The 10,880-nt window shown below is 41.9% G+C and overlaps 1 pseudogene; it reads right to left on the minus strand.

The window, feature by feature from the left end:
• Window positions 1-9,271: 9,271 nt before the first annotated feature.
• On the minus strand, window positions 9,272-10,254 carry LOC123129828 (rhomboid-like protein 19; annotated as a pseudogene).
• Window positions 10,255-10,880: the final 626 nt, after the last annotated feature.

The raw sequence follows: 10,880 nt of genomic DNA on the forward strand, positions 1-10,880 counted from the left end.
GGGAGGGGAGGCGTGGAAGAAAAGGGCACGCGCAAATCCTCCCTCCGTTCCAGAAGGCTCTTTTTTTTTCTCTGAAGAAAATGAGGGTAATTGGGTCATTTATATTGCTTTCAACTTGAATACAACTTCTCTATCCTCTTTTAGGGATGTTTCATTTCTCTTTCTGTATTTATTTCTTTTCTTATATTATGTTATGTTAAATAAATAGTAGCAGCGTTCGTTCATTTTCCTGTGAGAATGCACTCTGGCCATCCTTTGTTTGCCTCTCCAACGCAACTTCTTATTTTCAACCGGATTAGATATAGACGCATACCCGCGCGGCCATGCACAATGCTTATTTCTAGAGACGGGGCGGGCATGTCGCTCAATGGTGAGAGCATCTCTAACCGTTCTCTTAATAATTTAGGAGCAAATGGTCTCTTATCATTTAACTCTTTATATTTGCTTCTCTAGAAATGTGCGGTTTCTAACCAAACCCTCAAACTTAACTCCCTTAAAAATTAGCATAATTCATTTATTTTTTAGGCCATCGAGTCAACCTTCACTATTCAATTATTTCACTAAATGATATCTTGGCCACATACTTCACCAGTTATTCGCTAAGAGAACTGATTCAAAAACACTACACGAAAAATTACACACAATACAAACATCACTTCCTTAACTGCTCCTACTAGTCCGATCAATACTTTCCTCATATCTTCACTACCTACATTGTTGCTTTTCTCTGTTAGCTTCTCGAGTTTGCACGCTTCTTTCTTCTCTGCCTCCTTAAACTTGAACATTGCGTCATCTATAGCCTCATCTCCAGCAACTAGTGCACAAGAAATTATATCTTTTAGCAAGACATTCACCGAGCAAGTGGAAATCCTTCTGCAAGAAGCTATTCAGGAACAACTAGAAATAATTTTCCCTCCAGCAGTGACAAAAAAATGGTGTATGTCCACTCTTGTTATTTTGCATGTCTACTTTTGGTAGTAGAATAGGTATCATTCCAACATCTAGCAGATTTTTCCTTATCAATAGAGCAATGTACTCTTCTTACCGATACCAAAACTTGCATCATTGCTACATACAATTTTAAGAAAACAACGAGTTTCAAATTGCGACGAATATGAAGAACAACCGTACAAAGTTGCAATCATTCTGTCCTTTTCGCACTTGTAGGAAACTCATCCAGGAGGTAGGCATGGCACCAGCCGCCAACAATGACCACACTTGATAACCAGTAGAGGCTCGCCGACGAGCTGCCAACCAAGAGTTGAGGCTAGCCGACGGGCAGACGTGAAATCATTGGTCCATGGAGATTTTTATTAATTATCAAAATCATCCTTAGGGGTTAGATGCACTTTTAGTAGTGCTCCCAACCCAAAAAGTGAGAGCGCAAATTGCAAAATGGTCTGTCTAGGACACATCTAGATGTGAGATAGTTATGTCACATCTAACCCGATCTTCTATGTTTGTGGTCTATTTTTTTTTGTCCTAACTTTTTTTTGTTCTTTGTTGCTGCCTTATTTGTGGGAGGTTAGATGTGACATCCTTAAAAAATATCTAGAAGTGAATAAACAAACTGATTGAAAAAATCCCAAAACCAGAAAGGAAATCCGCTTCGGTGGGCCTGCCCACGAGGGAGATCTCTGCATGCGGAGCGCATCCTAATTTTCCATTGGTTCCCTTTCACCGAAATCACTAATTGAGGAGTACTCATTGCAAAGATCATTCCCACCTCTCCAGGTTGTGACAAGTGGCGCGCTGCATGTGCGCACTTGTCGTGAGAGTTTTCCCCTTTTTCGTAGATCCATTTATTCAAAACCTTTTATCTCTTAACCGTACGTCCAAATCTCGAACCGTTTTCACCGTTGGATTTCTCGCGTCGAGATTTTCAAAACTAGATCCCATGTTGATAGGTTTTGACGAAAAAAATTCACGAAAAAATCGACCCGGGATCAGCATGGTTTTTTTTCTTTTTCGAAAGAGGCACGCCCGTGCCTCTCATGAAATCACAACCGTGCCTCTCGCGGAAGCAAAACCGTGCCTCTCGCGAAAAAAAAGACAAAGCGCATTTTATTTCCTTTTCCGAGGAGGCACGGCCGTGCCTCTCACGAAAACACAACCATGCCTCTCGCGGAAGCAAAACCGTGCCTCTCACAGAAGGATTTCGTTTCTGAGAGGCACGGCCGTGACTCTCACAAAAGCACAACCGTGCCTCTCGCGGAAGCAAAACCGTGCCTCTCGCGGAAGGAAAAAACATAAAACCTTTTTTTTTGTTTCCGAGAGGCACGGCCGTGACTCTCGCGAAATCACAACCATGCCTCTCGCGGAAGCAAAACCGTGCCTCTCGCAGAAGGAAAAAAAACAGAAAACACGTTTTTTTTGTTTTCGAGAGGCACGGCCGTGACTCTCGCGAAAGCAAAACTGTGCCTCTCGTGGAAGAAAAACTGTGACTCTCGCGGAAGGGGATAAAAGAAAATGCGTATTTTCGCGCAAGAATTTTTTTCGATTTATAGTAAGTTTATATTTAGTAAGAACTAGTTTAATTAATAGAACTAGTAGAACATGTCATATTTGTTGTTATTTTTTAGTTTAAGCAATTATTCGGGATGTATTAGTGATAACTTATAGGGTTTATGTTTTTGCAGAAATCAAGGAGCCCCTCCATCATCCCCGTCGTCGTCCCCGTCACCGACCCCTTCCGACCTCGAAGTGAGACCAACCAAATCTCCATATCAATATGAGTCCTATAAGATATGATGTAGATAAAAAATATATATCTTGTGTTGATCAAATAGGATATGTGGTTGCCCAAGTGGCCGGTCATGTTCAGGTTACACCTCCGAGTGGCCTATGTTTTGTCGGAGTGTTGATTAATTTCCGTTCTGGCAAATTTCAGGCACTCGATATGTCCATTTTTTAGCAAAGGTCATGCCGAATTTTTCCGTAAATTCTGGCATGACTTGTGCTAGAATATGTAGGAAATATCGGGTGACCTGGATTTTCTCAAAAAATAATTAAACGACATTTCGACAGACCGATAGTCAACCCGTGATGAATAATAATGATCTAATTTAGGTTTTTTAGTACATATATTCAACTGTACAAGTTTAATTTTTGAATTATGAACGTAGGAAATGTCGTACTCGGACGACGAAAGTCTCCCGGGGGAGTGTAGCTGGTGCCACGACGATTAAAGTCTGTGCGACAGGCCTCACCTAGATGAAGATCGGCGCTTCAGCATTAAGCTCGAGGAGACCTTCGATGTTGAAACGGTACGCAACGACGATAAGTGTTTTTTTCATAATTAAGCACGACTTCAACTATTTCAACGTCTAATTTTCATCTTTTACAATTCGACTAGCTTATCCCATGGCATGCAAGACGCTATGTCTTGGAGAGGATGGGTTTTGAAGACCATGAAAATTTTGAAACAAAGAAAATACACCTAAGGACCCATCATGATATGAGTTTTGAAATAAATCTGTACAATTCTCAGAGCGTAACCCATTTTGGTTGCCAAAATTGGGAAGCACTTTGCAAAATGTATGGTTTTTATGAAGATATGATTGTCACCATGGATCTTGGTGATCCTGACATCGAGCAAGACAATATGGACATTTGGGTCATTGTTGATACGCTTCCGATTTTACCGCTATGTGAGTTTCTCAAACATAGTTATTAACTAATTTATATTTTTAGTTCAAAATAGTTGACAACTTATTTTCATTGTTCAAATAATATGCGGAAGATGGTAGACAAAACCCACTACACCGATGGCTCCGAATTAACTAATAAGGAGAAAAATCATCTGATCGCATTTCGTACTGATCTTGAGAATTACAATACCTATTATCGAACTCCTCCAAATTATGGTGAATACGTGGCACTAGTGCACGTGTTGAACCATGGTAATTTCTATGAAGATACCCTGGTAAGATTTTTTACTATTACGATATCCGTGCATCTTTTGCATAATTCTAAAACTAGTACATCATTGCTAACTACGAAATTATTACTATGTTTTTCAACAGAAAATCCCGATGAATTGTGTGCCTCATCTGATGTATCAGAATGGTCGCCTTGATGTTCTGAACATACAGCCAGGTCATCCTACGGATCTCACCTGTGCATATCGGATTTCTGAAACCGGTGAACACAAGCTAATCAAAGAATGGAAAAAAATATTTGGACAGTCGTAAGGAGGTTCTTGGAAGCAACATTAAGCGAAAGGCAAGAATTGGAGACAGAATAATCTCCATTCTCCATAATGGAGAGTCAGGGGCTATCTTGTTTTTTACTATTTTACCTTAGAGAATATAGTAGGTCCTAAGAGAATGTAGATGTCCTATGAGGTACAATATGTTTATTATGTGGTACAATGTGTTAGAGTTGATGATGAGGAGTAGTTATGATTATGACTAGTGACCAATTTGCTATGTGATGTCTCATTGATGGAAACGATGATCACAAGGAGGTGTTATATGACAATGATGTATTATGATGATAAGTTGTTAATGATATGATATAATGATGATATTTATTATATCATTGGGTGAAAGAACCGCGCACGGTTTTTTCACCCCGTGATGTAATAACTCATTATGATGTAAAAACAATCTCTAAATTCCTGCATGGTCTGGCCGCTGTCTTCAGAGGCCCGGTGGAGTTAGAAATGGACTGCAAAAATGTGATTAAGGAGCTCAGTCTTGATGGCCCCAGCTTGTCTGCGTGATATGGAGTAATCCGTGACATCCGAGAAGCTCTTGCTTTGTTTGCAGAACACAACTTTTCCTGTACTGGGAGAGAGTGCAACGTTTTGGCCCATGAATAGCAGCTGAAGCAAAGCAAAAAGGTGACCTGCATATCATAGCGGGAGTTCCTGATATATTGAGATTTCAGTTGACCCACGATTGTAATCCCTTTACTTGAGCTCCTCTGCTCTTGTTTCTCAAAAAAACTAAAAAGCGTTCATACACACAGCACTAATATAACAACACTGCCAACCTTCACTAACCTTTTCGCTTTTAATGTTCAAATGCAGGTTGGTTACAGCAGTTTTGCCAAGCAACTCACTTAACTTGAGCATCTTGTGCCGAGAAAAGCCAATATTGATGATGCTCACAGTCTGGAGCAGTGGGACATAGCCAAAACAGACGGGGTTGTCTTGAGATACAAATCCATTAAATTTCACTAGTGTGAGTCATGGTACCCACTTCAGATCAACCATCCTAAGACTGCTATGGACAACCGCCGGTTCACTGAGTTGCATACGACCACTTTATTAATTATTCTTACAAGATTTTACAAAGTCATACAACAATAAGACTAAAGCCGCCGTCTAAGCAACAAACTGTCGCTACACCTATCCCGTTGATGAAGGGGCGCAGATAGCCTGGGCCTAATACCAAACAGACATCGCAGCCAAGCCTAACATCTAAGACCTATCAGATGCTGATATGGTTGCGCGCATGACGAATAATTTGGAGCCCAATGCGAGGCTCTGGCTATTTGAGCTCTATGATTCTATGGATCATGCAGTATTCGTTAAGATGGCCGTGACGCTATGGTCAATTTAGTATGCTAGGCGCAAGGCAGTCTATGAGGCCATATTTCAAAGTCCGCAGCATACTGTTTTTTTCATAAAGAACTTCATTGCGGAACTAGGGCAAGTGCAAACCAAAGATGAAGGAAGGAGAACCCCGGGCGTTCACTCTGTACAGGCGAACATGTGGCTGCCTCCCCCGACTGGCATCGTCAAGGTGAACGTGGATGGGGCACTAGCTAGGTCCCGCCGTGGAGGAGCGGTCGCAGCAGTGTGCAGAGATGAGACAGGCCTATATCTTGGATCATCGGCTATCGTTATCCAAGGTATAAATGACCCCGTGGCCTTGGAGACCTATGCGTGTCGTGAAGCCTTATCTTTGGCGGATGATCTTGCAGTACAGTCTATATGCGTTGCCTCGGATTGCCAGGGAGTCGTGACTAATATTGAAAAAGGAACCGCAGGCCCATTGATCCCGATTCATGTCTGGAACCGGAACCAAAGGGGTCAGACGAACCGGGACCAATGGCCCACGAGGCCTGGCTGGCCCCCTGGCCTCACGAACCGGGACCGATGCCCCCATGGGTCCCGGTTCGTGAGTAAACCGGGATTAATGGGTTTACCCAGCCTGGACCAAAGCCCTGTTTTCTACTAGTGAGATCTACTGTTCGTTGGTCATATCCCATTGCTGGAGGCTGTAAGCCTCAGAAATCTTGCCTTAGTTACAGCAAGATGGTGAAGTTAAGTGAGTTTCTTAGCAGTACCTCTATACGAGTTCTGAAGCTGGGATTTAATTCCGAAAAGGTATGTAAGGTTGTTGCTTTACGAGCTGCTTCACGTCTTCTCTGCCCATCTCATCATGTGCTTCATCCTTGTAGATTTGGGTGCAGCCAGAATGTCCGATGCAAAGTCTGGCATCTGTTTTCCGCCAACTAAGGTTTGTTAATCTAGTTCATCTTCCTGAAAGGTATGATCTCACCTGGACAATGTATATTCTTGAAGCTGTGCCCTTACTGAAGGAGCTATATATGACGGTATGTGTTTACCTACGGATCTCTTTTTAGCCGCATGGGCTTAATGTTAGGTTTTGCAGGTTTCTTTCACCCAGTAGATACAAAAGATGGCTGCTCTATTGATAATTTATTTTTCATCTTGGACCTTTTTGCTGGCATGTAGGTATGGGATCATGAGTGTAATATGGAAATGGACGAGGAGACGAGGAAAGAGGTATCATATAGTGAGAACAAGGGTGTAGAGTGGGACTCGGCCGCGGCAGATTTCCAACACCACAGTTTGGTCACACTAGTCATTTTTGGCTTTGAATCTAAAGATTGCTTTGTGAGTTACGTGAGACGTGTTCTGGCGGTGGCCGTCAATCTGGAGGACGTGTTCCTGTATAGTGCGTTGGGGTGTGGCAGTTGCCGGGACAAGAAGAAGCTTGTCAGGTACCCCTAGACTAAAAGGCAGAGGATCTCCCTGAAGAAGAGACTCACCGCCGGGATCGAGTCGTTTGCCATATTGCACTATGGTGAGATGAGGCCTGGTCATGTAGCCAAATGGGAGTACCCAAAGTGCTCAATGCTCGAGGCAAAAAAGGGTTTTGCGTGAGGCTAAGAAAGTGTTGATTTTACAGTAGTGAAGTGTGTTACAAGTGTTGTTATCTTTGGTTGAGAGATCATTTTAGTGGGTTTTTTTACCTCACGAACCTCGTCCTACAGGCCAAGCTAGTAAACGGTGCCCCCTGTCTGTCCAACTAAAATGGTACATATGAAGGACAGAATCGGTGTATATGACAGATCAATGTTAGCAAAACAATGGTCTTGTTGCTATGTTGGTTATGGTCTAAGATTAACTAGAAACTTAATGTTACTTGATGCGAAACTGCTAGCGGAAATTCCAAACCTCGTGCACCAACTAACATAGAACACACACACAATTGTGAACCGCAAGTTTGTGTATGAATCATGAATTAATTTCGATTGCAGCACATTTTCATTTTTTAGGCTATTAAGAAATAAAGCCAACACAAGCTCAATAGGTACAAAAGATAATAGATAATATATATACATAGATTCTACTTCAAGAGTATTACCTCCTCTTAAGGATGTCAATTTTATCCATGGACATGGATACCCACGGATACCCGACCCGAATGGACAGGGTTTGGATACATTTTTGTGTCCATGGATCGTGTCCGAACCCGACCCTACTAATCATGGGTAAGGCATGGATATAATTTTGTACCCGTGGGCATACCCAAACCCCACCCGATATTTCAATATTCCCCTCATAAAATTTCATTTATCTAAAATTGAAAGAAAATTGCCCAATCCCCACTGTGACTTATTTACTCCACCGGCCTTTCTCATTTTCCTATCTCCTAATTAAACAATTGGTCATTAAGATGGCTCGTCTCCTCGGCTTACTCATCCCACAACCATTGGTACAAACGGGGCTCCACATATGGTGCATCACTGTAGCAGCAATGCCAAAGGCCAGCGGCAGCTATGATCCATAGATCTCCTCAAACCCTCCCTGACTCCCTCTCAACTTCTACTAGCACGCAGGACACAACAGACCAGCAGTGCACATGTGCATCGGCGGGGCGGCGCAAGGCTGTGACCTGCGGCGTCGAGCATGCCGATGCAGAGCGTGGCGGCAAGGGGGGCGAAGTCCAGGACAAGGAGCAGGTCTGCTTCGAGGAGCCGACGACCATGGCAAACAGCCGGCGTTCACGACTTTAGGGTAATATATATTCTTGTTCCATGTCCTGTACGTGGATATGCAGCATGTACTTGTTCGTGACTTCATGCAAACTGTTTTTTTTTGGAAATGTAGTATTAATTGAAGCAAAGATTTATATTGATGGAGTAATTTTTTTGGTTAGTTGTTGGCAGTAAAATATGGTTATCATTTTCAAAACCAGTCAATTGTATTGTTTAGACACATGGAATGATCTGTAGAAGTGCACAGGAGTTCAGATTGTAGAAGTGCAGATATGCATGATAATTAGTAATTATGTATGATCAAATAAGTCAGATTCCATCTAATGTGCATTTATGCTGATTGATGAGGATGAGATCTCATACTCCGTACTCTGTCCAGTTAGTCTGGTGTTGCTTGTTTGGTCAAACAAGGGATGTACATTGGTTCTTTTTAACTGAAATTGAACATATACTTTTTTCATGTATAGCTCAATGGCTTGTGATGATGGAGCACACTACCCTGACATCTACTCCCTCCGTTCCCAAATATAAGCCTTTCTAGATATTCCAACAAGTGACTACATACGAAGCAAAATGAGTGAATCTATACTCTAAAATAGGTCTACATACATCCGTATGTCGTAGTCTATTTGAAATGTCTAAAAAGACTTATATCTAGGAACGGAGGGAGTAATTCTCAAGGTACTAGCACAGGAGCATCAAAAGGTCGAGTTGGTAATAAGGGAAATCTCACATTAGAGAATTTCAAAGCTTATATGATGTAGTGTACTCGTGCTATGTCATTTTTTGCGAGAATCTGAAAGCTTATGTGATTGTTATGCTATGTCATGTTATTTAGCAAGGTGTATATATGTTCATTAAATAGATCTGAGGAGCACTTGGTATGAGTGACCTATATTCATGCTGCCAAGCACACAAATATTAGCATTTTATCTTGGGGAAAATATTAAATGCTGGATAGAAAATGCCATGCTCTCCATTTAACATAGACTGGGAATTTTATTTGAATTCAGCATAGCTTGAACCCCTGATAGGCAATTCGTGAGTTAACATTTGGACTAACATGGCCTTCATCAAACATATATGATCCAATTTGAGAACATCCAGCAGACTCTTTGCTGGCATCTTCCACAAAGAAGCCTATGGAATATTGAGGCTATTGGATCCTGAACTGGTCTGCATATGTTTAATAAATTAATCCAAATATAAAGGCTATCGAATCCAGAATTTGGCTATGTTTTCATAAATTAGTCAGGAAATTAGTCCGTAAACTAAGATCTTAGTATTATATAAAGGGAATCCTTAATACCTCAAAATTGTAGGGAAGAAACTTGAGAAAGAGAACTCCTCGCTTGGATCCCCCTTCAGGTCTGTCTCTAGCCTCTTTTGGAAGTAACACAGGTATATCCAACTCATATAAATGCCAAACAGTATAGCTGGGAGGTAAGATACCAAGTCCTTCATGAAGAAGCTTACAACAACGGAAATCAGTGCAGTAAGAGATGCGATCCACTGAGTAGGGACAAAAATAAACATGTCAGATCAGATGATAACATCAAACAGAGCCATTCTATTAACAGTATCAGTTACAAACCTTTCCCTTAATCTTCAGCACGAAAAGATTAAGCTCCATCTCTGGCATAAGTTGCTTGATGCCCACTAGCAATCCTGACAGAACCCCATAAAAACCAGAAAGAGGAGTGTACCTGAGAAATCAAACGTCAAGAAAAACTCATCAGTTTACCCAATACAGAACATCAAACCGGATGTGCTCAGACACTTCTATAGAAATAGAATACTTACAGGTAGCTCTCTTTTTGTGTTACATAGTAGTACACAGCAATAGCAGTTACGAAGACATACATTGAAGTTGAGAAGTTGACAATAAAAACGAACTTTGATAACTCCTTTGTTCCCCATAAAGGCTCCAACAATTTCCCAAATAAAAGAAGACCAATTATGCTGATAATCACCTGGAAGCACATTATCCATGTGAATTGAGGGGGCTCGATTAAATATGAATGGTTTAAGTCTTATTAAAATAGTGCAGTTAGCAGCCGGGGACCACTAGTAGAAAAGGGGGCAACGGTACAGGCCGGGTCAACCCATTAGTCCCGGTTCAATCTAGAACCGGGACCAATGGGGGCATTGGACCCGGTTCGTGAGCCCAGGGGGCCGTCCGGGCCACGTGGGCCATTGGTCCCGGTTCGTCTGGACCTTTTGGTCCCGGTTGGTGGAACGAACCGGGACCAATGGGCCTGGCTCCTGGCCTATCACCATTGGTCCCGGTTCATGCCACGAACCGGGACCAAAGGCTCCCCTTTAGTCCCGGTTCATGCCACGAACCGGGACTAAAGGGTTGGCCCAGAGTTTAGTCCCACCTCGCCAACCGAAGGGCGCCCACACCTGTTTATAAGCTCGTCCCTCTCTGCGTTGTTGAGCTCCTCTCAAAGTGAAAATAGATGCACCTATAGAGGAAATTGGACGTAAATTCATAAATAGAAATTAATTATGAATTTATGTTTAATTTTCTCTATAAGTACATCTATATTCACTAACAGAGAAGTTTTTATTTTTTGTGACCTAAAAGAAAAAAGAAATCACTAAAAAACTATAAG

Source organism: Triticum aestivum, chromosome 6A, assembly GCF_018294505.1.
Source record: "Triticum aestivum cultivar Chinese Spring chromosome 6A, IWGSC CS RefSeq v2.1, whole genome shotgun sequence".
NCBI lineage: Eukaryota > Viridiplantae > Streptophyta > Magnoliopsida > Poales > Poaceae > Triticum > Triticum aestivum.